Source organism: Zonotrichia albicollis, chromosome 5 (genome assembly GCF_047830755.1).
Source record: "Zonotrichia albicollis isolate bZonAlb1 chromosome 5, bZonAlb1.hap1, whole genome shotgun sequence".
In the NCBI taxonomy this organism is placed as follows: Eukaryota; Metazoa; Chordata; class Aves; order Passeriformes; family Passerellidae; genus Zonotrichia; species Zonotrichia albicollis.
In genome coordinates this window covers 71,615,083-71,640,708 of record NC_133823.1, presented here as the reverse complement: position 1 = coordinate 71,640,708, position 25,626 = coordinate 71,615,083, and the positions used below count along the sequence as shown (strand labels likewise).

The window sequence follows — 25,626 nt, the reverse complement described above, 5'->3', positions numbered from 1 at the left end:
GTAAAGCACATTATAAGCCACATTTAAAAATCACTTTGAAACACTCATCAAAGATTTAATTATGGGCTCTGTAGTGATCTGTATTACCAGGCCTTGATTATTTCTGCAAAATATGCTACATTAACTTACACATGACAGAAATGTAGATTTAAATAGCTTTAAAGTATTATAATTAAAATTAAATCACCATAAACAAAATTAATGAATAACATTTTCTGGTTCATAGCCCTAGTTTTTAGTGAATTTGCTCACTAGCTGATTAGAATGCCAAAAGTGGTCATTTTCTATCATGTAATCAAAATCTAACTATGCAAAATTCCAGTACAGCTTCAAAATAAAAAAAAATAAAAATCTTACAATCCATTTTATTTGGATAGCAGATAAATACATCAATACCGATTTTTAGAAGGCAACAAAAATCCTCATTAAATCTGGCATCTTTCTAAAATTCCTAAAAATTACCTAAGACAGTTTGCTAGATTTCTTGTTTAATTTGGTTGTAATTCTGTAGCAAGATATTCTGGGGGATATTTTCACCTTAAATGCATTTGCCTTAAAAAACCTAATTTTATTCCTGTTTCAGGCAGTGACAAAAATACAATTAATCTACAAAAGAAATAGCTACAATTCCCCTTGAAAATTTATCTTTTTTACAACATCACATCTAATTGCCACGTGATAACACCTGGTGTGACACTTTGGGTCAAGGTGAAACAGCATTTTGTATGATAATAATGAATTATTATTCCCCTGTTTTGACATGTTTTAGTGCTATGCATGTTTTTTGTTAGTTATTTCTGTCTTGCCTCAGTCCCATAGAGCAATCTGACACAAAACAATTCAAGTTCTGCTTTGGCTTTTTTGCTTCCCCAGAAATACAGATTATTTGGGATGTCTGACTGACTGTACAAAGAATAATTTGCTTGTACAGTGCCAGTAATTTCCAAGCACCCATCACATTTTAAAGGCAGAAATATTCAAGGGTTTTGGATTTTTAAAAATGCCATTAGTGACAATTTTGAAGCCATTAGGTCTGTATCACCTATGCAGAAATCAGACTGCTGTGTCTGATTCAGTGTGCATGTTCACAGGGGAAGAGCAACTGAGGGAATATGGAGAAACTTCAGCTCTGAAGGAAGATCAACGTGCCAAGAATTATCTGAGCAAAATAACAAAGAATAAAAAAGCTTTTCTTATGAAAGAGGGAAGATATTTCAAATGAAACCCACAAATTAAAAATGCTACTGCTTATTTCTATGGAATAAGTGGAATCCCTCATAGCACTCAGTGCACTTTAAACATATTTACAATACAGGGATATGCCAGGGGAGAAAATGACTGGTCCCATTTCTCCAGGGACAACGCCGAATCAAGGTTTCTCCCTAAAAATATCTTAAATTCCTCAGAAAAAATATCACACTTATGTCTTTTCTGCAGTAATCTGACACAGTTCTTTCCTGTGTATTTCTTGAAAGAACAGTGAGGGAACCTCTCTTCCTAGCTGGGAGTGAAGCTGTGAAGCTGTCACCTTCTCAAGAGACTGACACACAAGGCCTTGACTTCCATAAGAATGAAAACCAACAAAAACCTCACCCACTTGAGGGGATGGAGAAATGGGGGAGCTTTTTTCCCCCCTGTGGGTGACTCATTACTGCAAGTTCCAGTGACTGCTGGCCTTCAGGTGGCTTTTCCCCCCAAGTGTTTAAGTAGAAATAGATGTAGATAATGATGGATTTAATTACCACCTGAAGCTCTTACCAGATCAGGTCTAGAGGGAAGTAGATTTCAGTGTGTCCTCAGCTGTGGAATGAGAGACAGGTGCAGGCTACAAAAAAAAAAAAGGCCTGTTCTAATCACTCCTCTTCAATGCAGCTGGTTTAACAAGAGCACAGAGGCTTTTTGGGACCATGCTTGGAAAATGGGAATTTTCATCTCTTTGCTCTTAACGTACTGTGCAGAAAGGTCACTTGTTCTGGCAGTGGCTAATGTGTGACATCTGAGCAGCCCCTTAGCAGGGTAAATTGCTGCAGTTCAGAGGTATAAATAGCCCCAGCAGCACTCACCAGCCAAGGAGCCGCTCAAAACCGCTCCTGATTAATTTCCTGTTACCGGGTTGGTCTCCCAAAGCCTCTAGAGAACTTCCTGGCACCGCAGTGAAACCCCATTTGCAGAGTGGCATTTCCACAGCCTTGCCTGTGATTGCCAAGCCAACACTTGATGCCTCCTATTGATACCATTCCCCCACCTCTGCCGGCGGCCTTGGCAGGGAGCCGCCTCAGGAACCTGCCCAGTGCAATCTGGACTGGCCCCATGCACACGAGCTGTGGCTTTCACGCCTCCTGTCCACCATCTGGGTCTGTCCAGCCTTGGAGTCCTCTCCATGTGTGTGGAAGGATTTTATGCCCTTCTTCCTCTGGCATGTAGGGCTGCAGGATACAAACATCCTTCCCTTCCAAGTGTACACGTGTGGCTCTTAACTCTTAAGGGATTTCTTGTTCAACAGCATCTGAGTGACCAACAAGCATTGACTAAAAGCCCCTGTTCAAGTGGAGCATTTTTTTGGTAATTTGGCTTTAATACTGTTGTAGCACACGTGGCACTTACTGTCACAAGACTGATTCACTAAAAGCAGTTGCAGAAATAGGTATTTGAGCAGCAGAACCCAAAATTCACACAGCAAACCTTGGAGTAGGGTGTTTTTTCTATAAAAGGTCGTAATATCAAAGTTATGAGCTCCATTGTTCTGACACCCACATGAGTTCTGATGAAGTATAACTCAACTCACTGAAGCTCCTGATGGAGAATTCCTGCTGTCCTCAGGACAGGCCAGCGCCAGCGAGTGATGTATCCATGTGTATCCTGTATCCATGAGTACAGCTGAGACTTTACTTCAAGCTATGGAAAATGGAAGCAGCTGGAAGGCAGAGGGACAGAAGATTCTTTCAGGGCTCCTCTCCTGAGTCCCAGTGACCAGCCCCAGGCTGGCCAACGCAGGTGGGCCAGGAGCAGGACCCTGAGTCAGTGGTTTAGGCACAGTCCGTGCCACCCCTCTGCTTCCTGGCTGTTAGTTCAGCATCAGTGCCCAGAAAAGCAAATGGCACAGACATGGGTAAGAGGGCAAAAAGGAGAAGACAGCATTTTATGTCCAATTTTGGGCCACAAAGTGATAGTGTGGAGATGGAAAAGCGTTCACGTCCCAACCTGACTGTATTCCATCTGTTTGCAACAAGATACTCAGTCCCTGTGTAAAGCAGAGGGAAAAGGGATGGGTTTGTTTTTTTCTTACACACTCATGTAGATTTGGAAAGGAGGAAACCAAGCAAGCCAAAATTAAATATAATTTTCTCTTTTTCCCCATAGACTCAGTCTGGATGGATGCCAAACCACATTTTGGAGGGGTGAGAAAGGCCCAACATCTGCTTCTGGTGTAACTGTTTGTATCTTCACTCTAAGAAAATTAGGTTTGAAATAATCTCAAATTGTCTGACACCTGTATCCTATTAGAAGTGACACATGGAAACACCTTCAGCGTACTGAATTTAGCACCGTGTCAACAGTTTAAAGTGAACAGGGAAAAAAAAATGGTAAAACTCATTGCTTCTCAGTTTCTGCTGGAGCAGACCTTGTGTCATTGCACAGGATCCTACTGCAAGCTGGATCCATAAGTGTAATGGGGTTTGAAGCAGTAATTATAATCTGGTTTGTATCCCTGGCTGCAGCTGGAATTAAATTCAGCAAGGCACCTCAAGGTGACTGGGGGATTTTGAGCTCAGTGCAGGCACACCTGTGGGCTGGGTGCCAGCCAGCACGTAGGACATGGACACACAGCAATTCCAGGGACATTTTTTCCTGCAGCTCACAAGACTAGCAAGTAGAGATGGATTTTTAACTCTCTTCCCAAGCCTATGTAACCTCCCACTTGCAAATCCCTCACTTTTAGGAACAGATTTCGTGACCTTTTCCCAGATAACACACTGACAGTAAGATCCAGGTTATTCTGAGAAGGACATTTGTTAAAATTCATAAAACTTTATGACTGCTATAAAATTTATACTACCTAAAAATACAGTATCCATTACAAAGACAAATGTCTTCTCATTTATTTTTAAACATGCTCCTTGGAGAACTTTGAATCGATTTGTTTTGAGAGACTGTTTTTCATGATAGTCTGGGAGAAAAGGAAACTGTTAACTTTCTAAACAGTATTGTTTTTCAAATTTGCATCTTCAATATCTAGAGTCAAGAACACAGGATATACTGCATTTCAGCATGACTTATGGCATGCTAATAAAAAACATCTTAAAAATAGAAAAATGGCAATAATGGAAAGACAGACAAATAACATTGAACCATTTCCTAAGGGAAAAGTGTGCATACAAGACCCGGTAATAGGAAAAGTGTCAAGTACAATTTAGGCTCATTTTTTGCCCCAGGACAAGCCAAATGCACTTTCTGGATGGTGTGGAACTCGTGACACTAAACAAAGGATAATATGCAATATTTTACATACAACCATAGCTGAAAAAGGAGAGGTTACATTTATTCTAAGGGCACTTCACAGAAATTTCAAGCCTACTTAGATTTGTTAATAATAGGAGCTGAGTCACTTCTGATTTATTGATTTAACATGACATACGCTGCTAAGGTCAAAGTCTCCTAAAATGCTTTAAGATTGGTTGTTGACCATTTTCTTACCTCATACATGAAAGCTGCCTTATAGCTTCCTTCATAGATGGTCCCAACACATGGAAACACAACCATCAACACTTTCTGATTTATGTAAATGTTATTCAGTTAATCTTCCTAAAAAATCATTGGCCTGGAAAAATAAAAGGGTTGTTCACTTAATATTTTCAGTGGAAAATGTTTATGACAATATGATTATGGAGAAAAATGCAAGCAGACCAAACTATAATAATATATAAATGGACATTTTCAATGCTATTGATATGGGTTGTTTTTATCTAATTTGCTTTCAGGAAGGCTCAAATGAAAGCAACCAATCCTATTCACTAACTCAGTAAACTTGTGGTGCCACTCAGAGGAATGCAAGCTTGAATTCCAATTGAGCTGGAATTTCAAGAGTGGTTCCTGGAGTTCCTTTGGTGAATAATCATGTCTGAGTAGGGCTGTGCTCTGCCAGCCAACCTCATGCTTGGTTTCCACAGAATAAATTCAGTGTACATTTATCTGGCAGAAGTTACTCAGCCATTTTGAGCAACTCGACCGCAATGTGTTATCACCAACAGAGATTTTTCTCCACTGAACATGCAAATGCAACTTTTTTTCTGAGAAAATGTGGTTTTGTTGCTCTCAGACACAATTTGAGGAAGGATCACTCATATGCTGACAACATGACTAAACATTGACGTTGGTGTTATTTGGATAGCAGTCCCATAACATACTGCATCTATCAAACAATTACCTTGTCACTAGCTCTTTAAAGTCCAGAAATATGGAAGTGCACAAGCATTTGTTGATCCACGTCATTCCCCACACCGATAACTTGCAGCTGGAAACCAACAGCTTAATTTCTACCTTGTTGGGCCACAATACCTTCTGAGAATTCCTTGTGCAGAGGAAATCCAGACTCCTGAAAGTGTTTCTTGGCTGATTCTCTGGGCTTCCGGTAGATTTTTATTGCAGTCTAACCCAGGGATGGCATCCCTTAACCTGTAATGCTGGAGTTATTCTGAATTTGGTTATTGGTTTCTGCTGAAACAGGACTGAACTTCATGTATTTTTCCTCACAGAGAATGGCTGGTTTTATACTATGATTACAAAGTCTTTATCATTCTCACCACAATAAATTAATTAAAGAGATGAGAAAGAGAAATCCATTGATGACATGAAACTTATTTCTTGACTTCTATTCTTTCCTTTTTAAAATGGCAACTGTTTGGAACCAGGCTCCTGTTCCTCAGTAATCTAAAAGCAGCCAGTGTCAACTTGTCATTCTAGCAGGAACAGTTACAGCCAACACATCAGAAACCACATAATGTCATTTGCTCAATTATGGTGTGTTTGGACAGGAACTGTGAAGTTGCCATTTTTCACAGTTTTTAAGATTTATGAAGAAACCCCCACAATTTTACTGTTTTCATTACCACATCATTTTTCTAGTGACTTGCCCAGATTTGCTAACAGAAATAACAAGACCCCCTGAAGTCTGCCATCTTACTTTTCCAAGAGTGCAAAGGAACACAGACAGGGGGCTGTGTCAGCCCTAACAACACCAGCAATCTCAAACATTGCAGAGATCTCACTAAACCGAAATTAGACACGCTCTCAAACACCATCAGTGACAAACTGCTCCAGGGCCATCCCTGCCTGCAGCAGCCTGTTGGATCATACCTGGAGATAAGGGATGGACATTATCAGTGGCTTGGCCAAGTGCTGCTGGTGCAGTGCTCAAGGTCACTGCCAAGCCCACCCTGCACGTGCTGGGTGATGAACGGCCGCGCTCAGCCGTGCTGATGGGCCCATCCTTCTCGCAGGCAGTGACCAGCTGGCAGCAGGGCTGCTTCATCTTCCCTCTGCTCAGGGGGGAAAAGAAAAGGAAAAGAAAAAGCCCACTATTAGAAAAAGATTTATCAGCAAACGTAGCAGAGCCATGCTTGACCTCCATATCTTCTCTTGTTTCCCAAAGGCAGCACATGTAAGATATTTCCTGTCTTTCATGTTCCTGACTGGAATGCATCATGAAGTCCAAATTTGCAACCTGCTGTCTGTTTTAGTCATTAGGCATGACTTTCTTTGTCTCTTGATATGAACTGCAGCCAACTGTTCACTGTTGTAATAATGCATAATTTCTTCAGTATTGCCCCTTCTCCTTGACAAATAAACAAAAAACGCAGCCAGGCTAAAAGCTGCAGTTCAGTCATCGGCCGAGGCTGCTGTGTCTTACAGTACCTTATTCCCACATCAGTACACTACACCCTGCTCTAGCTCACCAAAACCTCAGTCACAGCAGCCTCCACCTGTTATTCAGGGGCCAAAATTTAAAAGTTAATAAACAATGATTAAAAGTAGCTATTAAACTTCAAACAAGCTCATCTGACATCACGAAAGATGGAGTTTACTGGCTGCAGGTTGTACATTCACTCACCCGTCCATAACATCCAAGCATTGTGAACTATCTATTATTTTTTAAAATTATATCCACTCTGCAGAGACATACCCCAGGTTATTAAACTACTGTATTATCTTTGCCAGCTGTGCATTTGGAATAGAGTGTTCAAAACAGTTACTCAGTATTTCAACCTTTGAACACCTTCAAAATCAACTGAAGACAATTTTAAGAACATTAAAATATACATTGCCTGTAAATGGCAGGTCTGGTTATGCTTTGATGGCCACAAGTGATCCACAGGTACTGGTTATGTCTTTGCTCCACTAATTTTATATATACATATATTTAGTAAATGTGTTCAAAATGAAAGAAACTCCTGACTGGATCTATAACAAGCCTTCTACAGGACAGAAAGGAAAAACTAAAATAGGTGCACATGACAAACTAATACCTGATTTGAAAACCACATGAGAGGGATCTCACCCTCACAAAAAGTGATCTGTGGGGCTGCTCTGCCATCCCAACAATAAAAGTTTACTCCATGAGGAGCAAAATCAGTAGAACTTGATATCCTGCTAATTTATGTCCCCTAAGTCTCCTTCCAGTGCCCTAAGCCATCTGCTGTCCATGGGAAGGAGTGGATACCTGCAGTGGTCAGAGTGGAGCTGGGGCCATGGGCTGGCCCAGCAGCTGCCATAAGGTCACACGTGGGGTAACTGATGGGTTGTGCTGTGTGTCAGCATGGGCACCAACAGAATCCTTTCCTTCCGTCCAGCTCCCAGGGCTCCTAGCCATCACAGGCAATTCAGGTGATTAAATCCCATCTCAGCTGAAATTGCTGAGCCCTTTCCAAGGTTATGAAGCGGACACTGCCCAGCAGAGTGAGGTCAGAGCACAGCAGGCTGCCCTGGTAGGTTATGAGCGCCCATTCCTCTCATTCAGCACAAATACTAAACCTCACAACGAGAAAGAAGTAAAACAGCCTTTGCCTGTGTTTCACAAACAGTTCTGCAGCTGCTTTTTAAATTATAAGACAATTAAATGGGTTTTTTTGTATCATAATTTCATATCACTGCAAGCAAGTTGAGAAGACCTGAAGGCCAACTCATACATTCATCTCCAAATGCAATTGAGCTATTTATCCATGTCCCTCCTCTGAGTGAAAACTCACAAACAGGCTTTGTTCTTCTCAATGGTTTGGAATTTCAAGGCAGAAATAGACTCTCTGCCAGTTTTCTCCTTGTTCAGTTAAAAATGTTGGTCTGAAGGGAGGAAAAACACTGAATTCAGTTCTTGTACAACAGCAGCTTCACTCTTTCCCTTTTAGGAAAAGCTGCAGGATCCCAGATGTGAGTCACCTCTTTGGAAGAAAAGGATGGAATATTACAAATATTTTTGCTAAGGGGCTTCACCAAGAGGCAGGAGACTCTAATGAAAAATATCTGGCCATGCCATGCATCTCCCAGCTCACTATTTCCAGTCTTTGCCTGACCATACCCATTTACTTTGGAAGCTGTGAGTTCTGGTGGAGTAGGGATGCTCAGGCAATTTGCACCTTTGTGTTCACAGATGCAGACCACACTGTGCAGTTCAGACCCTCAGCTCTAGATGACAGGCTGATAGCCTAAATCATTAAGTCAGGAATTACTTTCCTTATAGCTTGAAGTAGCTTGAAGACTCTCATTACCTGTTTTAGCTCTGGATTTTCTCATTAAACAGATCCTAAAAAGATCACTTTGGGGAAGCTTTCATAGTGAGAATTACAAATAGCTTTCAAGCAAGAAGATCTTTGCTAGGAGGCATTTTCCTTTAGTTCAGTCCATTAAATATGTCTGAATGCAGCCAGCAGAAGAATAAGATCTGCCTGACTGACACACAAGCTAGGCTATCTCATTACCAAAAATTATTTACCTACTTAATGGCTCATGGAAACCTGTGCTCCTACCAGCCACAGGAGTTAGTTTTACAGCTTTATGTGTGGTTAATAAAACCCAAAGAACCCCCATATCTTCAGACTGTATGACAAACCATTGTCATAGACAGAGATGCAACTACAAACTTATGTATTTTTGAGCCAACGTGATGCCTATCTTCCATAAATTACCTAACTCATACCAGTTACTTAGTGTCCACAGAGTACAGCCAATTTGATAAAGGAAAAAGTACCTTCTGTTTTCATCACTGAGAGAAATACAACTGGGAGCCAAAGTATTTTTGAGCCAAAGTAATGCCTATCTTCCATAAATTGCCTAACTCATACCAGTTACTCAGTGTCCACAGAGTACAGCCAATTTGACAAAGGAAAAAGTACTTTCTGTTTTCATCACTGAGAGAAATACAACTGGGCTGAAGGGCAAACCAGACTGGCACATGAAAAATCCCTGTTAGGAAAAGCACTACTGGCCTGACTGCACCTCCCATGGGATTCAGTCAAGTGCCTGTAACCATGAGATTGGCACTGCTTAAATTCACAGCTTTCCAGAAGGATGAAGCTTGCTCCCTTATCCATCTTTGCCACCATCTAAAGAATTAAGAGAGTGGCTGGTGATGAAGAGCACATCAATCATGTTTATTGTGACAACCATGACTGTTATAAAACAGACACTTCTACAGCACATGCTAACCTCCCCCATGCTTTTTTTCCTTCTTTATTAAAAACTTGTTGCACATTCAGTTCAGGTCTCCTGGGAGAGATGCCTAGAAAAGTGCTGACTGCAGGAACAAACCCATTTCAGGAGTTGCACACAACACACTATTTGCAGGCATGGATCTAGGTGTAGTGCTGTTCCCACTGCTGCACTCAGGCTGTTATTTCTTAAAGAATGGCTTTGAACAGTCTTCAGGAAAAACCTGTTGTTTTCTAACAACTGTTCTAACAACTGTTCTAACAGTTGTTAGAAAAACAGCTAACAGAGAGATATATCTTTGATTTAACTCAGTATTTGGTTCATCTGAATCTTTATCCTTTATGGTGGAATGGCTAAGCAGAGGGAGCAATTGGGAAATTTCTGAACCAAGGTCAACTCCAGCACAGTCAATAAGAAATTACTGTCAAAGCTTATATTCAAAGTTTTTGAATGGGCTAAGCAAAGAACACAGAAGAAATGTCTGTGGGCTGAAAAAAATGAGAGGCTTCAAACAAGGTAGTTTGAACTGACACACAAACTCTTTTCCTGAAAACAACTTCTTCCTGGACACTATGAGGAGTAATGCTGCCTGGAAAAGGCTCACACACCTTTGTTCAAGCAGACAACAGCACAAGAATGGCTGTAGATGCTCCTTACCTTCCCTGGCTAAAAATGCACCCTGGCTTCATTTGTTTCCTATGCTCAAAAGCTGCACTGGGAAAGAATAGGACAATCTTGGTAAAAAATCAAGTGAAAATATGGTTTTCATGAAGTCTTCATGAAAAAAATTTCTTCATGAAACAAGGACTCACCAGTAAACATTTTAGATGTACCTTGCCACCGAGGAAACTGGAGAGGACTCTGTTTGACAGATCATGAGGAAGAAATGAAGAAATGAAGAAAAATGAGTCTCTAGACATTACATCCATGTTATTCTCCCTTGTGTAGAGACAGAGAATCAGAGGCCTAAAGTAAATATTTGAGTCATCTGATCCACATGCTATAGCCACAACTCATTAGATATCTGCTAATTACAGCTTTGAAAGATGCCATGGAGTGACACAAGGCAGCCCTAGATGTATTTAGTTAGTTTTACAACTGAGGAGTGTTACAAACCCTTGGGTTCTTTCCTACAGTCAACAGCTCCAACAAAGAGCTCTCCATTAATTGCAACCACATCTTGTCTATTTTAATGTATGAGGAACACTGCAGTCCTTATAAAAACCATAAAACAGCCATTGTCATTTAGGGATGCTATTACTCAAGGCCTTCTCAAGCGCTTCCCCTTCTCAGCTCCCTTGCCCAGCTCTCAGCCCCTGGTTTTTAACTGAAAGCAGCGTGGCCATGTGCAGCCCTTGCAGAAAGCTCAGGATTTTGATTTTAGTGCAGGAAACACTCAGCTGTGATCCCTCTTGCAAAGGGGAGGCCCTGAAGTGTTTGCAGGCATTCTCAGCAATGTTAATGATAAAAAGAATCAATCTGACAAAAAGAACTCAAAATACCCACTTTGTTCTGAAAGGACCTTTCATACTTTACTTCCACTTTTGGAAAATCAGTGCAGCAAGCAGAAGAGAAGCTGAATTCTTTTGGCACTATCCCAAACAGGTTATTTCTGGGATCCTGGAATGCTTAGACTCAAGATTAAGAAAAGCTTTCCAAGGGTTAAGGTTAAGGGCGCTAATGAAGAGAAGGGCTGTCATTATGTAAGGACAATTTAGATAAGCCTCTGTTAGGAATATTAAAGATTCTCCTTTGGGGCAGAAGCATAGATTAAATGATACCCTAAGATATTCTGGCTGTTTCTGGATGCTCTACAACTCTGAAGCACCCCCCTTCCAAGCTGCCACCCTGTATTTTAACAGCCTTCTGTATAATTTTTTAACTCCTTTACAATTCTCCCAGGAGCTCTGCACAGGCATACTTGCAAGCCCTGAAGAAGTCTGAAAACTCGGTTACTTAGTTATAACAAAAGCAAAAAGAAAATAAAAAACCCAAACCCCAAATGGGATTGTTATCTCATCAAGAAGTAAAAATTGAGGCAGAAGACACAATGATAAAAGAAGATACCAGAGCCCCAGCAGTAAAAATTACGAGTTACAAGAGCGATATAAATCCTGTTAGCAGGTTGGCAGAAACCTGACATTTCCAATTCTCCATAAAGCTGTTATACACATCTACTGAACTACAAAATTAAGACTAGTTCTGCCAGTTTGAGTCATGGCCAATTCAGGCAAGTTGCAAAGCTGACCTCTTTTTGAGTCCATGTTAGACACCCTCACTCTGCAGCAGCTAATTTAGTGCTGCAATAGATAAGCTTTGAAGAATTACTCTGAAGCATTTCTCAAGGTGTCTAGAAAACAGTTAAGTGTTGGAGGATAACTTTGGAGTGCCTTAACTTCTTTTCTTCCCCCTCTCGACAAACAAAATAGGAACTTCTTAGATTCGCTGTTTCAGGCTTGTAGTTTGAGATGTGCTTCTGAGCATTGTCATTGCAGCCCACAGCCAGGTCACCAGTTATCAGAAACACAGAGCAGAGAGCCACAAGGGACCCTGGATAGTCCTTTCCCCTGCCCAAAAGATCCAGCATACAGGAAAAGGATGGCTGAGTAGGGCAAGCCAGCAATAGCATGGTTCATCCATGTGGTTTTATGGGGCAGTTAACTTTTATTACCTGGTAATTACTGAGGAAGGCTTCAGACAAGCTGACTCTACAGCCCACATGGCAGCAGACTTGTGTGGGCAGCCAGCTCACAAAAATCATGCTGCAAGACTAATGTTTCAGAGGGGAAAGTCAGTCCAGTAGGAAAGCCAAGTTCAAGAAGACAAGTTTAGCCATATTTCAATAGTACTAGAAAAGAATTCCAAATACCAACTCTTAAGTTAAAACAAAAAAAAAAAAAAGGAAGAAATTGGAAATGGTAGCTGAAGAATAAGAAGTTACAAGGTACAACAACAAAAGGTATGAAATATCTTAAAAATAAAAAAGGCTGGCGGGCAGGGATCAGATGACAAAAAAAGTGTTTGTGAACAGAAAGGCAAAGAGTTTTAAAGTTGAAGTGGGCAGGCTAAGCTCCATGCTGCAGAGCAGACACTTGTTTATGGCATCACCCCTGAAGTGGGTACAAGGAGGAGTGAAGAAGAGGGAAGAGAAAGCCTTAGGAGAGGTAAAATAATAAATCCTGAACATGCTCATTTTTCAAAGAAGAAGCACCACAATCCAGGGGTACAAAGGCAGTACCATTTCCTCCTCCTTGACTGTTCCCTGCTGTGGTACTTTTCTTCACACAGTTGGTATGTGTGAGCAGAGCACATCAATACTTGTAAAATCAGTGCCTCTGTAGAGGCACTGAATGTTTGTGAAATGAGCACTCTGGTGAACATCAGGCTGCTTTTTCTGAGCTAATACCAGTTAACAGGTTTTGATCCTCTGTACCTGTTTTAAACTTTATTTAAATCTTAAACCCAAAAAGATATCAAACAGTCCTGAACCACGTGATGAACATATGCCAAAGTCATATAATTTCCAATCTCTTCTGTTCATTCTTTGCAATAAAAAGCAAAAATTACAGCTGATTTACTGTGCAGTCAAACATTGGGAGAGTACATGAACATGTGGGATCAGTTTAGGTCAGGATCAAAACCCCATAATTTAGCTGAGAGCAGCTTCCAAACTAAGCTCATATTTTTTCAGACTATATTTATAGTGCAGTTACTATGTGCCAGTACATCATTAAATGTCCTAAGAACTAAACCCACCCTATTCTTTATGGAGAGGGTTTTTCCCCTTAAGTCAGAAATACCCATTTCAGTGGAATTCTGAAGGAACCAGCAGCACTCACAGCATTCTGCCCCATCCATCTCCAGTCCTGATGGCTGCTAAGCTGTCTGCAGCCTTTTCTTGTTGCTGGTAAGAGCTCACAGTCTCCTGTTCTCACTTCCTAACATGCACCTTGGCCTGGTTAGAATCACTGCTCCCCTTGGCCAGTTTGAATTGGGAAGTAGAGCTGGCAAAAAAGCAAAAGAGATTTGGAATGAATATGAGTGTCTGGTTCCACCAGCAGCACATCAGCCTCGAGGAGGCTGTAGAGAAGAGGGAGTGATAAGTTACAAAGGCAGAAAAAAATACAAAAGAAAACCAAAAATAGGAAACAAAAAATCTCAGAAGCTGAACAGTGCAGTTCTGAACATTCATGCTGTTGTCCAGTCCACTGCTCAGAATTCTGGATGGGGAGAGAGAGGACTGACTCCCATTTCCACCACTACATTTGTGATACAGAGCTCTCTGGAGGGCTGCTCTGCCTGCATGGCACAGATAATGATGCAATTGTCAAACCTCCTGCTCTGTGTGTTCAGCCACACGGTCCTGGTTCAGAGCCTGATTATTTCCAACCCTGCTGCATTAAAGCTGCAAACTGAGAGGAACATTGTACAGGAGACAAATTGGCCATGCATCAGAGATCTCAGTTGAATGCTCTTGCTAGAGGAATGGTGTGTTTTGATGAATGTTCAGAGCTGAAAACTTTGCCTTATCACACAGAAGTTGCTGTCTGCAGGGAGAGGCAGGGGGAGAGTAAAGCTGCCTGGAAAAGCAGCCAGCGGACTCCATATCTCTCCCAAACAACACTGGGACGTGCTGAGCTCAGGAAGCAGTGGGAGAAGAAGAAAATCATGTCCCAGACTAAATCAAGAGTCACTTTGCTTTGCAGAGTCCACAGCTGCTGCAACATCCACAAACACAAAACACCAGCTGAAAATGAACTATTGCAAGACTTCCTTTTCTTTTTTTTTCCTTCTTTTTCTTTCTTTTCTTTTCTTACTTGAATGTGTGCAGAAGATACAGTCTGAGTATTAAATGTTCTAAGAAGAAAATGACAGCCCCAGCAACAAATACTCTGGGATTTATGGAGCCAGTGCCCATACAGTGGCAGGAAATTTTGACAGGTTGCTGTAAGCATTCATGAAATGGTCTCAAACATCTGACTGGAAAGCACTGCAATATTCAGAGGGATGGACTGAAAGGCAGCCAACATGGCAAACATCCTGGGTGTTTCTATGCCAATAGAAACCTTTTATCAAACTTTAACTAGTGATGTCAAAATATTTTTGGCTTGTAGTCCATGGAGTGGGCAACAAACAGATATACTTCACACTAACATGGTTGGTCTTAAGAGGTGAAGCACTCATCTGTTTTCAAATCATGTTTAAAATTAAAAAAAAATAATAACCTCAAACCCCAAAACAAGACAACACAAGAACAAACGCCCCCCAAAAAACCCTCATAACCTTTTCATATCTGTCCATGCTGTTGAAACATGTCAGCTTGCACATGGTTTTTCAGGACTTCTTATCTCTGATATTTCTCATGATATAATGCCTCCAGCACAGGCCTGCAAGGTAAAACAGTTTTAAGCATAAATAACAAAACTGAGCCTTCCATCAACATGGATTTGTTGACAGGAGGAAGAAGGCTTGGACACAGAGATAATATTTGGGCTGAAAAGAAGTTCATATTGCTGTTGACACAGACAGCAAGGGGACAGCAATATTTTGGCTTCACAGAAATGAAGTGAATCTAGTGAAACTAGATTTTTAGTTTCACTTTCAAACTCTGACTTCGGAACTAATAAAAAAAATTATTAAAATTATTTTGTGAAGACAACCAAACCTACAGTCAAGCACAACCCTCTCAGCTCACTGATTAAAAGGGGCTGTACAGCTCTTCTGATAGCCCAGTCTTAGTGACATTCATGATGTCAGCAGATACTTTTGTGAATGTGGCTTTTCAACCTGAGCATTGAGAACACCAATAAATTAAATAAACTAAGTCTGCCAGTGATCCTATAGCACCTTCTTTTTCTTTTTATTAAAGCAGTCAGAAAGGCAAAAAAAAAAAAAAAATCAAACCCACAAATCTTCCACCATTTCACTACTGAGCTATAATACATTAAATCAGAGATATGAGTCAACAACATCATGCTGCTGGGAAAAATGGAAAACCATTGTGGGATGAACAACCAAGTGTCATCTGTGGAACACATGGAGCAACACTGGCGCTCGGCGCGCTGGGGGAAGCGGAGGGCTCGGCTGTGGGCACCACCATCCCAGGAGGATGTGGGCAGAACACAAAAATCCTGGAGAACAGGGACAAGGACAATGAGGGGCCTATTAGAGAAGACTTAGGGCTGCTTGCGTTGAAGAGCAGAACCCTAACCTCAATCCCCTTTGTGGCAGTGCTGGGATATGTGAGGAGCAGCTGGGAGGAAGGAAGGGTTTCCTTCACACCCCCATCCCTGGACAGCATTAAGCCCTCTGAGGAGCAGGAGTGTCAGAGACAAGACTGAAACAAGCACCCCTGCTGGGACTTTCAGTGTAGCAGGGATTATAAATTTGTGCAATGCAATTTTGTCGCAGACATTTTTTCATAGAAATCCTTTCTTTCACATTTGTCCATCTTCTGGGAAGCAGAGCCCCAGAGGAGGAATGTAAACAGTTGTTATCAGCTGCTGTGAAATGTAGCAGGTGCCCCTGTGATTGGCTCATCTTCCATGTTTCCAATTGGGGGCCAATCACAGAAGCAAGCTTGGGGACAGATTCCCTGGAGACAGAACTTTGTTATTCATTCTTGCTATTCTATTCTTAGCTTAGCAAGCCTCTGCAACCTCTCTCCTTATTCTTTTTAGTATAGTTATAATGTATTATATATCATATATTAATAAATCCAGCCTTCTGATCAAGAAACAAGATTCTCGTCCTTCTCTCACCATGGAGACCTCCTCAGGTCGCTGTAATACAATTTGGCTAATTTCTGAGAAGTTCATCATGATCTTGCTGTGCGTGCTTGCTCTAAGTTTTCGTACCCCACTGCCAGAGTGAGAGTGCTCAGCTCCCCCTCCTGCCTCCACCTGGGCCTTCCTTCCAAGCTGCTCCACTTGGCTCTTCCTCCTTTCTGTTTACTGTTACTGGCTCATCAGTGGTTTGCCTGTCTTTCTCCTGAGCCTTTCCTCCTGGAAGCTGGAAAATGTGCTGGGTTCCCTTTGCTGGCTCAGAAACACTTCCCTTGGAGCAGCTAAAGAAACAGTAACAGCAGATAAAGTAACCCAGCAGTTTCCACAGACTGACCAGATTGCACAGAAGATGTGCTGCAAATTAAACAAACAATTCAGTGAAAATAAGTGGTAGGAACTGAAAAGTGCTTGAAAGGACAGCAGTGCTATTTTAAAATAATTATTTCTTTAATTTTTTAAATAACAACTTTGTACAGTAACAGTGAAATGCAAAGTTTAAATGCTTCCAAGCACCACTATTCATTTGAGGCAGCAGCATTCCCATTAGAAATTTTAAGCAGAGGGAGTGGGTATGGAGAGAAAGAGAAAAGTCTTTTTCAGAATTATGTGTTGATAAATCCAAAAATAGAAACATTTTCCAAACAAATTTTCTAGGCACAAGTATCCCAGTTTCCCAGCAACTCTGTCAGTGACTTAATGGTAACTTTGTGGGAAAGCAGCTCTGGACAAGAAGCTAAGAGCTTTTTGGAATCTATTCATAACCCTGCATTTGCATTTGATAAATTGCTTCATTGTTATAACAACTCCCCTTCAACATGATGATTAATTCTTCTTGTTTTACACAAAAAAAAACATTTGGTTTTAAATACTCATCTTTCAGAATTTTCTCTATCATTGCATCAGAAGTTCTGTCAAAATGTTTCAAAACTTATAGAAAGTTGTTTAAGGTATTTTCCTCCACTAAAACTTTCATGGGCTCTAAGTTTCCCTACATTTTATATAAAACTGTCTCTAATTTTTATAGCATGGTCTTAATAGGTTTAAAACAAGATGCTTAATTATCTAGATAATTATTTGAAGCTAAAAGAAAGTGAGTTGTAACACTGTGGTAGCCATAACAAGAAATACAAAATTTTGTCTGCTGTTTTCAATCAATATTCCAGATATTTGTCAATTCCCCAACTGCATTCACAATTTCTTGAAAGAATGGCACAGGATCCTAGTTTCTTCTAACTTATGCAGTCGTAATTTTTTTTTACATAATGGAGTTATTCATACCAACACGAACAGGACCACACTCTGAGCAAGCTGGATCTTAAAAGTATTTCAACCCAGCTAACGCCAAGGTGAGGGTTTCTTTAGAACTTTTCCACAGAAATTCATCCAGCCAATTCCCCTTCCCTAGTTTCAGCAGCAAAGAGCTCCCCCAGCACACTCTGAGCTACCCAGACAAGCCAAGTGAGCACTCAAGTGCAGATCTGGTTTCTGCCAGCATCCAGCAGAGCTTTTACCATGGCACTCCTGGTGATGGGCACAACAGAGCCCAGCCCCAGGGTATCCAACAAAGAGTGGCCTCCTGAACCCTCCTGGGCAGAGCCACCCCAGCAGCTCCTTGGGAACTGGGTACACAGCAAGGACCCCCACCTGAGCTTGACTGACACCCAGCCCACACGTGCTTCAGATCCTCTACATTCATTTCTACTTAAAATACAGCTTTCCCCCAAGTAGTCTGTAAAATTTTTCTCTACTTAACCTCAAATTGCCTTTCTCCCCTGCTCATAAATGAAAAAAAAAAAAAAAAGAAAAAAAGCTTGGCTTTGGCTTGTCCTGGAGCATCAAGAAGTAAAACCAGCTTCGAAACAACTGCAAAACGGCACAAGTTGGGTTTCAGTGGGACTTCTAATGTGCTGTGAATTACACTGGTGCTTAATTAAATTACCTTGCTGAGACTGGGCCTAAATTAATGTGAGACACACTCCTCAGTGTTTATTTGGCTTGGGTAATTAAAGGAAGTCACAAAATGAGGGTTTAGAGCTAATGTAAATGAAAGTTTCAGTAATTAAGTATTTCTTCACTCAGGCACCTGGCACAGCCTGCTTGGTGAATACAGTGACATAGAAATAGGTGAACAAAATTGTTGTGCTGCAATCCTCTGCTACACAAACCAAATGGGGCAATTCTTAAGAACCAATCTTACCTCATCCTCATCCTTTTGTAAACTATTTCATTTCAAGCCATTAAATGATTTTCTGTGTCTCTTTTGTACCCCCTGGTTCTGGGTTCCATTGGAAGCCATCAAGTGGGAGCATAAGCTATTTACTTATTTACTTTAAGCCTGGAAAAATGAGGGAGACTTTGAAAAGGCTGGTGTCTTCTTGAGAAGTGGATGAAATTTCACACTGGTTCTTACTGAAACCAATTCACATATCCCAGGCCTTTGCTCTCCCTACCCCATCTCTCCCCTACCAACATAATTTGCCCATTTATGTTTTAGATCTGGTATAATAACTCCAACTCCCTAAAGACTCCGAACCCATTTCCACTCTGTAACATGAGGGCAACTCCCCCAGGGGCTGTGAAATGGCATTAGGGTAGTGGAGAATATGCTTTGCAGTATTAACATGAATTAAACTGGAATTGAAAATAAAGACCCCTGAACAGAGTTTCTTTTTGCAGCACTAATAAAATCTGCATTCTTGGCAGCAGCAGCCAAAATCTGGCTGGTGCACTGAAAGCAGAAACCCTTCCTCTGGCTGGTGTCGCCCCTTTCCTTCCCAGGGCTGCCAAGAACCACAGGTCGCTGCTGGAGGGGAACACCCATCAAGGTCTCTCTTAGTTTGGGGTCCTACCAGAATGAATATTAGCTCAGGGATGCCAATTCATCTGCCAATGTCCTCAGCTGATGGAAGAAATGGATTGGAACAGGAATGAGTGAATGGGGGGGAAAAAATCCTCAAAGTTTTGAAGTTGTCAAAGGTTTTGTTTTGATGGGGAGTTCAAGGCTCCAATAAACCTTTCTGCAAGTTTAAATGAAACTGAAAATGTGATAAGCCAGACTCTGCTTTGCTGGAATAACCAAAATCTATGGACCACACTCATTTTTACTGAAGGAGACAGAGACAGTGTAGTAGCTTTCTTACACCAAGTTCTTATTGATATTTCTTTGTTGTCACCTGCATTTATCATCCACTGTATACATGTAATTCTGAAATCCATCTCTTTTCAATGGCATCTCTTATGTTACTCTGGTGAGACACCTGTGAGGAATCCTGTAATGACCAGCTACATCCAGCAGCTCTTGTCTCCCACAGGACACAAAGAGGGATGATAAGCCATTCAAAGGGAGCCTTGAAACTCTGCAGCAGCAAGTCCTGAGAGGGGAAAAAGTACCTAATGATTTGAAGGGCTTCTCTTAAGTTTCCTGCAACATGGCATCAGCCTTCAGATGATCTGCTGGGAGCTCATCAGGCTCCCATGAGCATCATTACTCACAGCACTACACTGTTATGGTCTTCCTACAGCCAGCACAGGCAATGCCAGTAAATAAAACTATGGAAGCCAAACCAGGATTCCTTCAAGATCTAGGAGAAATATTGCCACAGAGGGATCATTGTCTACTGCACCTCACCATTACAAAAGTTTCACTGGAAAAAACATAGATATTGAAGAGAAAGTTAAAAACAAACAAAGGGGACTCCAGGGCTGTTTCATCTGGATTGCTGTTTCTGGTATTCTGCTGTCAAGTCTCCTGTCACTATCTGGAAACTTTTTAGAATTGTTAGAGTGATCTAACACCTTCTGCTAAACTTGAACTCTCTTCAGCCTGCAAACCACTCTGTACAGCCTGACCTGCCTGGTTTCCTCCTGTCCCAAGGAAAACTTACTGAATAGCTGGCCTTTCAATCTCATGGATATCCCCAGTGTCCACAGCCCTGCCATGCATTATCCCTTACTCTCCCAGCCTAGCCGGTGGATACACTCAGGAATAAACCCACCCAGCTGAGTGGTCCCTTTTTAATTCCTTTGTTCAGGTGACATAACCAGGTTACCAATCAGTCACCTTTCTAAATGACAAATATCCTGTGCTACAGTCAGGAAAAGTTTTTTTACATCTTTTACATCAGTGGATTTGAACCCCAGCCCTTTCAATCTCCCTTTTCAGGACATCAGCCTATTAACTGACACAGAACTCTTCAGAACAACCTGAACAGCCTCCAGTCAGAAGAATGCTTTTGTTGCAAATAATGTCAGAGATTTCTGTACACAAACCATTGCAAAGGACCACCCATGGGTGTGATCAGCTACTTCATTTTACCAAGTACTTTATCAGTGTCTGTCCAGATCCCTCCCAAGTGCTCCAGCTATTGCCATTCTCAACTGCACACTGAGAAATGAGTGCAGGAAATGGACTTAGCTGAGGCCACAAAACATTTATCTTAATACTAGTCTGCTAGATTACCGTGTTTATTTAAAGTGGCATAATAGCCTACAGTTGGGAAAAAAACTCCCAAGTGTAGGGATTTCCCAGTGCTTTTGAGTTCTCGGTGCTTTCCCCTAGTGATTTTGATTTCTCATCAGCAAATAAAAACATGAAACACTGCTCCATGTGGTACTCTCTTCAGTGCCAAAATGTGGGCAGTGTACTGGAGGGTTAACTCACATCACCTACTTCCCTTGGAAAATTAGTAGGCTGACCAATAATCCTTAGCCTTTGGAGGCTTTAGGAATCTACAAATGACATTATTTGCAAATGTCTGTTTAGCTCATGCAGCTTTTGAGATATTTTTATATTTGCTCCCCACTTTGGACATGTGAGTTATTCTCAGACTTCAATCAGGAAGCAGCTGGTCTGATCAATTTACAAGCTTTTGTCCCACAGCTACTGGAGAAAACATGTTCTTGTTCAAGAAATTAAGCTCCTTGAGGTCAGGATTACAGAATTGTGTCCAGGAATCATTACCTGAACCCAAGAACACTAAACTTGACTACTTGCTATGAGATGCTGAGTTTTCCAAATTAACGTGGGTCGTGATCTGCCAAAGCCTTAATAAACTCCATTTATATGCATTATAAATTTCTTTCAGAGTCTTGTGGAAAAAATTACTTTTCCTGCAAAAAAAACCCCTCTAAAATACAAACTTTTAGTGACTCATACTTGCCAGCTGTATGAAAGCCCACCAAGGATATCACTCTAACCACAGAAATCACACTTTTGAACATCAATACCCTAACAAATCTCACATCAGAAAAATTAACCAATCCACCTAAAACTCGTGGATTTTGCTTTGAAATCCATTCCCCTGATCTGCCATGTCCATTTCTCTGAATGAGCTTCAATGTGAATGCAGCTTTTTTGCAAGTCAGAGAAAAATGGCACAGCCATACAGAAAAATGTTCCCCAAAGGCTCCCTTGTTGTGTGTAGGACATTAATAATGAGTTATCTCTACTGGTGGCATTTCAACATGACACACCCCAGTGTCACTCTCTGGCTTCCTGGGGATTTTTGCTTTGTTTTTATAGCCATAAAACCTCTCTGTATCACCACAATATTGGCCAATCACACGCAGAAAAAAAAAAGAAAAATCATCTTTTTCTCCAGTGTTATAGCATGCAGCATAGTGAAGGGATAATTAACTCACAACTCTCCCTATTTCCCTTAGAAAATTATTATGCTGGCTAATAAACCTCACAGTTATGAGGCTTTTATGAACTTACAAACCCTGCAGTAATTTCAAGTGCATATGTGGTTTGTTCAGCTGTTTGAACACTTCTCACCTCAGTCACCCTTTCTCCCTGTGAACTCACACCCCAGAAATGCTTTGCATCAATGAAAAAGAACTGTGTGATTGAAAGTGTATGAGATTCCTGCACATTCACTCCTTCCATGACTAATTAGAGGGTTTGGGGATTTTTTTTTTCCTTTTCTAAGTGGAGCTATGCTGCCAGAGGCTGAGAACTGGGGAGTTTGGTGCTTAACACACTCTGGATTTATTACCTGATCTTCAGGTGAACCACTTAAACCTCTAGTGGTCTCATTTTACCAAGTGTAAAACACAAGTAACAGTCATCACCTACCTTTAGGTGCCTTTGGACATTCCAGGGAAAACACCATCTCAAGGCCATGAGGATGTGCCAAACTTGTACTGTGGGATCAACTTCTTCCTCCAACTTTCCACAGCAGTTCTTGCCATTAAGAAAGCAGAGAATGCAGAACATGCAGAAAATCTGACTTTATGTCATCCCATTAAAAAGGCCTAAAAGATAAATACACTACATATAGTATTTTCCAAAACACTGCACCAATTTCACTAAAGATCACTTAGAACAGTAAAAAATGAATAAGTTTGAATAAATATTTCTGAATAAAGAAAGACCTGTTCCAGACAACAGCTTGTGCCAGTTTATCTCTCTCCAACTGAAAATACCTGAGAAAACTGATGGAGATCATGGGTGTCCTCAGAACAAGTGAGAGCTGCAAGGCATCATCCTGTGATTTTCTGAACAGCATTTCCCCCTTGGGCTGCTGATGGGATCCTCTTGGACACACAGTCAGTAATGTCCTAGACAATATGTTTTCACTTAATGAATGATTTCTTTAACCAGTGTGAATGTGATACTTGGCTCTTTCAGTACTGTGAATAGCTGAGAAAAATGCATCTTCAACAAAGCAGAAAGGACATGAAATTCATTTTCACTGGCACATGAGTATTCCTGAATGTCAGAACACACACCAGTCACCAGTACATTTGGGGACTTGAAAACTTCTGTAATGCCAACTGAACAAATCCAGCTGCATCATTTACCTGGTATTTAATGCAAAGAAACACACTGTGCTATGTCTCTTCCCTGGTATTTACTCCAGGCAAGAGATTTTTATTCTTTATTTTTCATATCAGAATTAAAAAAACAAAAAAGAAGCCAAAAAAGAACCACCTTAAAACACTACCTCTCCAGTAAATACTCACCATCATTGTTCCTTTTTGAATAGGGAGATGTGACTTCACTTTGGCAAAACATTTTAAGAGATTCTAAGTCATTGCAAGCACCAATCACAAGAAGGAAATGAAGCCCTGTTCAGTTTTGCACATCTATAGTCCAGTGCATACAAAAATCACGGAGCACACCTCAATAAATTTTCAGAACACTTGGCAGCAATGCATTAAATATAATCATGGCTGCATGTTGGCTCTTTGTTCCTATGCTCAGAGGTGGAAGATTATGAAGTGGTGTCTTTCATCTTCTGAAGTTTGTAGACTTCTTTCCCTTTAAGTATACACATTACAAGGTTTGCAGAGGGTAAAGTCAACAAACTGTGCCCAGCAGCTGGAGCCCGGAGCAGAGGAACTAGTTCCTGTTGGGGCTGAGCCTCCAGCTCCAGATTAGTCACCAGGAATGCTGAACCCTCAGACAGAGGTGCTTTGTTCTCATCCCAGAAAATCCCAGTGCACCCAGGGAAGCTCAGCTCACAGAGGCCTCACTGCAGAGTTTTGCAGTTGTGTTCAGGGCTCAGTTTAAAGCTGGGAAATTCACAATGACCTGAAGTGCTACGTGCCAGCATTCTGCCCTCAGTGCTCAGCTGGGCTGCCTCTCAATGCTCACAGCAGTTTGGGCTGCTGAGATTTAGAGGCCTGGGACACAACTTTATTTACAGCACACATCACACAAGAGCTTGTGTTGATGATCATCCCTATAAAAGCTTTTTATATGCATATAAAATAGATTAACTCCCCACACCATGGGTTGCCTTGAACATTTCCTGATCTATATTTACATTTCTTTGGCCTGGTGAAGGGAAAGTCAGCACAACATAGAAAGGTCCTTATTTATACTCCACAAAACATGTACCTCTGGGAGAAGGGATAATAAAGTTCACATACCTACCTAAGGAGAGCAGTTTTGGTGACAAGCTGGTATTGCTGCTCCCAGTCTGCTTTTTAACTGGTTTTCCTTTAGAGCAAGACTATTATGTCAGCTTAAAACATTACAGTCGGTGAAAATCATCCCCTTCACTAGAAGGAAAAGAAGACATTCAAATTAATTAAGGAGACAAAAAAAATTTATATCAGACTATTTAGAAATTCACACCACGAGGAACAGTTTAATTTAGTACTCTCAAATGTGTAAAATTGAAAGATCTGACTTGAAAAAAAAAGTTTATGTATTCTTCATGCTGCACAAGCATGGCTGAATTTGCTTTATCTGCCACTTACAGAAAGGATGATAATATTCTTTCCTCCAGACAGAAAGATGTCATCTTCATAGCAGACTAACTCTGGGTCCTCACACTTGAAGATCTCTAGTCCATGACTGGGACTCAGTCCTGATCAAGTTAACTTAAGCAAACGTGTCACCCTGGAAGGCAGGGCCATGGCACAGTCCAGTCCTTTGCACACAAACTGTCTTTTCTCCAGCTCCCTGCCTCACTTGAGGTCCAACCTGAACACCCTATGAAGGCTGAGCTTTCAGAGCTAGGAGGAAGCAATTAAAAGATGTATCCAGCACATGAATGCTTCCAGGGAAAAAATGAATGCTCTGTAGCAATTCCTCACCTCATTAAGAACAAGAATGTAGGATTTGCCCAACAATAAAAGTTTAATGGCAGTTATTTTACATGGTGTCGGAGTCAGCCCCACACTGATCATCTGCTGGACTGAAATTCAAGACATTCAGATGCTCACCACTGACCTGCAAGACACAGGCCAAAGCCATACCTGGAACAACACCTTGCTATGAGGTTTTTATGAGGGCTATGCAGCAGAGCAATGCACAGCATGTATTGGAATATGAATCCCAATATTACCAGTTAGATTGTGCCTGGGCCAGTCTGACCCTCGCTGCTGAGCCAAAGGCGGCAGCTGTGGTGCATCACCCCAGAGACACCTTTAGCTTGCTGATGGTTTCAGCTGGGCACTAAACAAGTCCAGGCTTGTTAGGAACTCCGTTTACCTCAGGAAGAAGGCTTCAGGCGAAGGTGAAGAGAAAAAAAGGAGAGGATTCTGCTGGAGGGTTTAATATCCAGAGGTTTATTCCATGGTGATAGAGGTCTGAATCTTGGGAAGAGCTCCAACAGAATGGCCGACCACATGGCCATTTAAGCTCAGGGGGAGGGGAGGGGACAGGTGAGCCACCAACCAGGTGGGA

At 41.3% G+C, this 25,626-nt stretch overlaps 1 long non-coding RNA gene across 1 annotated transcript in view; it reads right to left on the bottom strand.

Annotated features, from left to right (window-relative positions):
* Window positions 1-14,821, bottom strand: part of LOC113459095 (uncharacterized) — a 38,279-nt gene extending 23,458 nt beyond the window's left edge. The window contains exons 1-5 of the long non-coding RNA XR_012580585.1: window positions 13,539-14,821; window positions 6,355-6,536; window positions 4,696-4,819; window positions 2,786-2,914; window positions 1,759-1,825 (exon numbers count right to left, since the gene is read on the bottom strand). This is a non-coding gene — a long non-coding RNA (uncharacterized LOC113459095). The remainder of the gene's footprint in view (window positions 1-1,758; window positions 1,826-2,785; window positions 2,915-4,695; window positions 4,820-6,354; window positions 6,537-13,538) is intronic.
* Window positions 14,822-25,626: the final 10,805 nt, after the last annotated feature.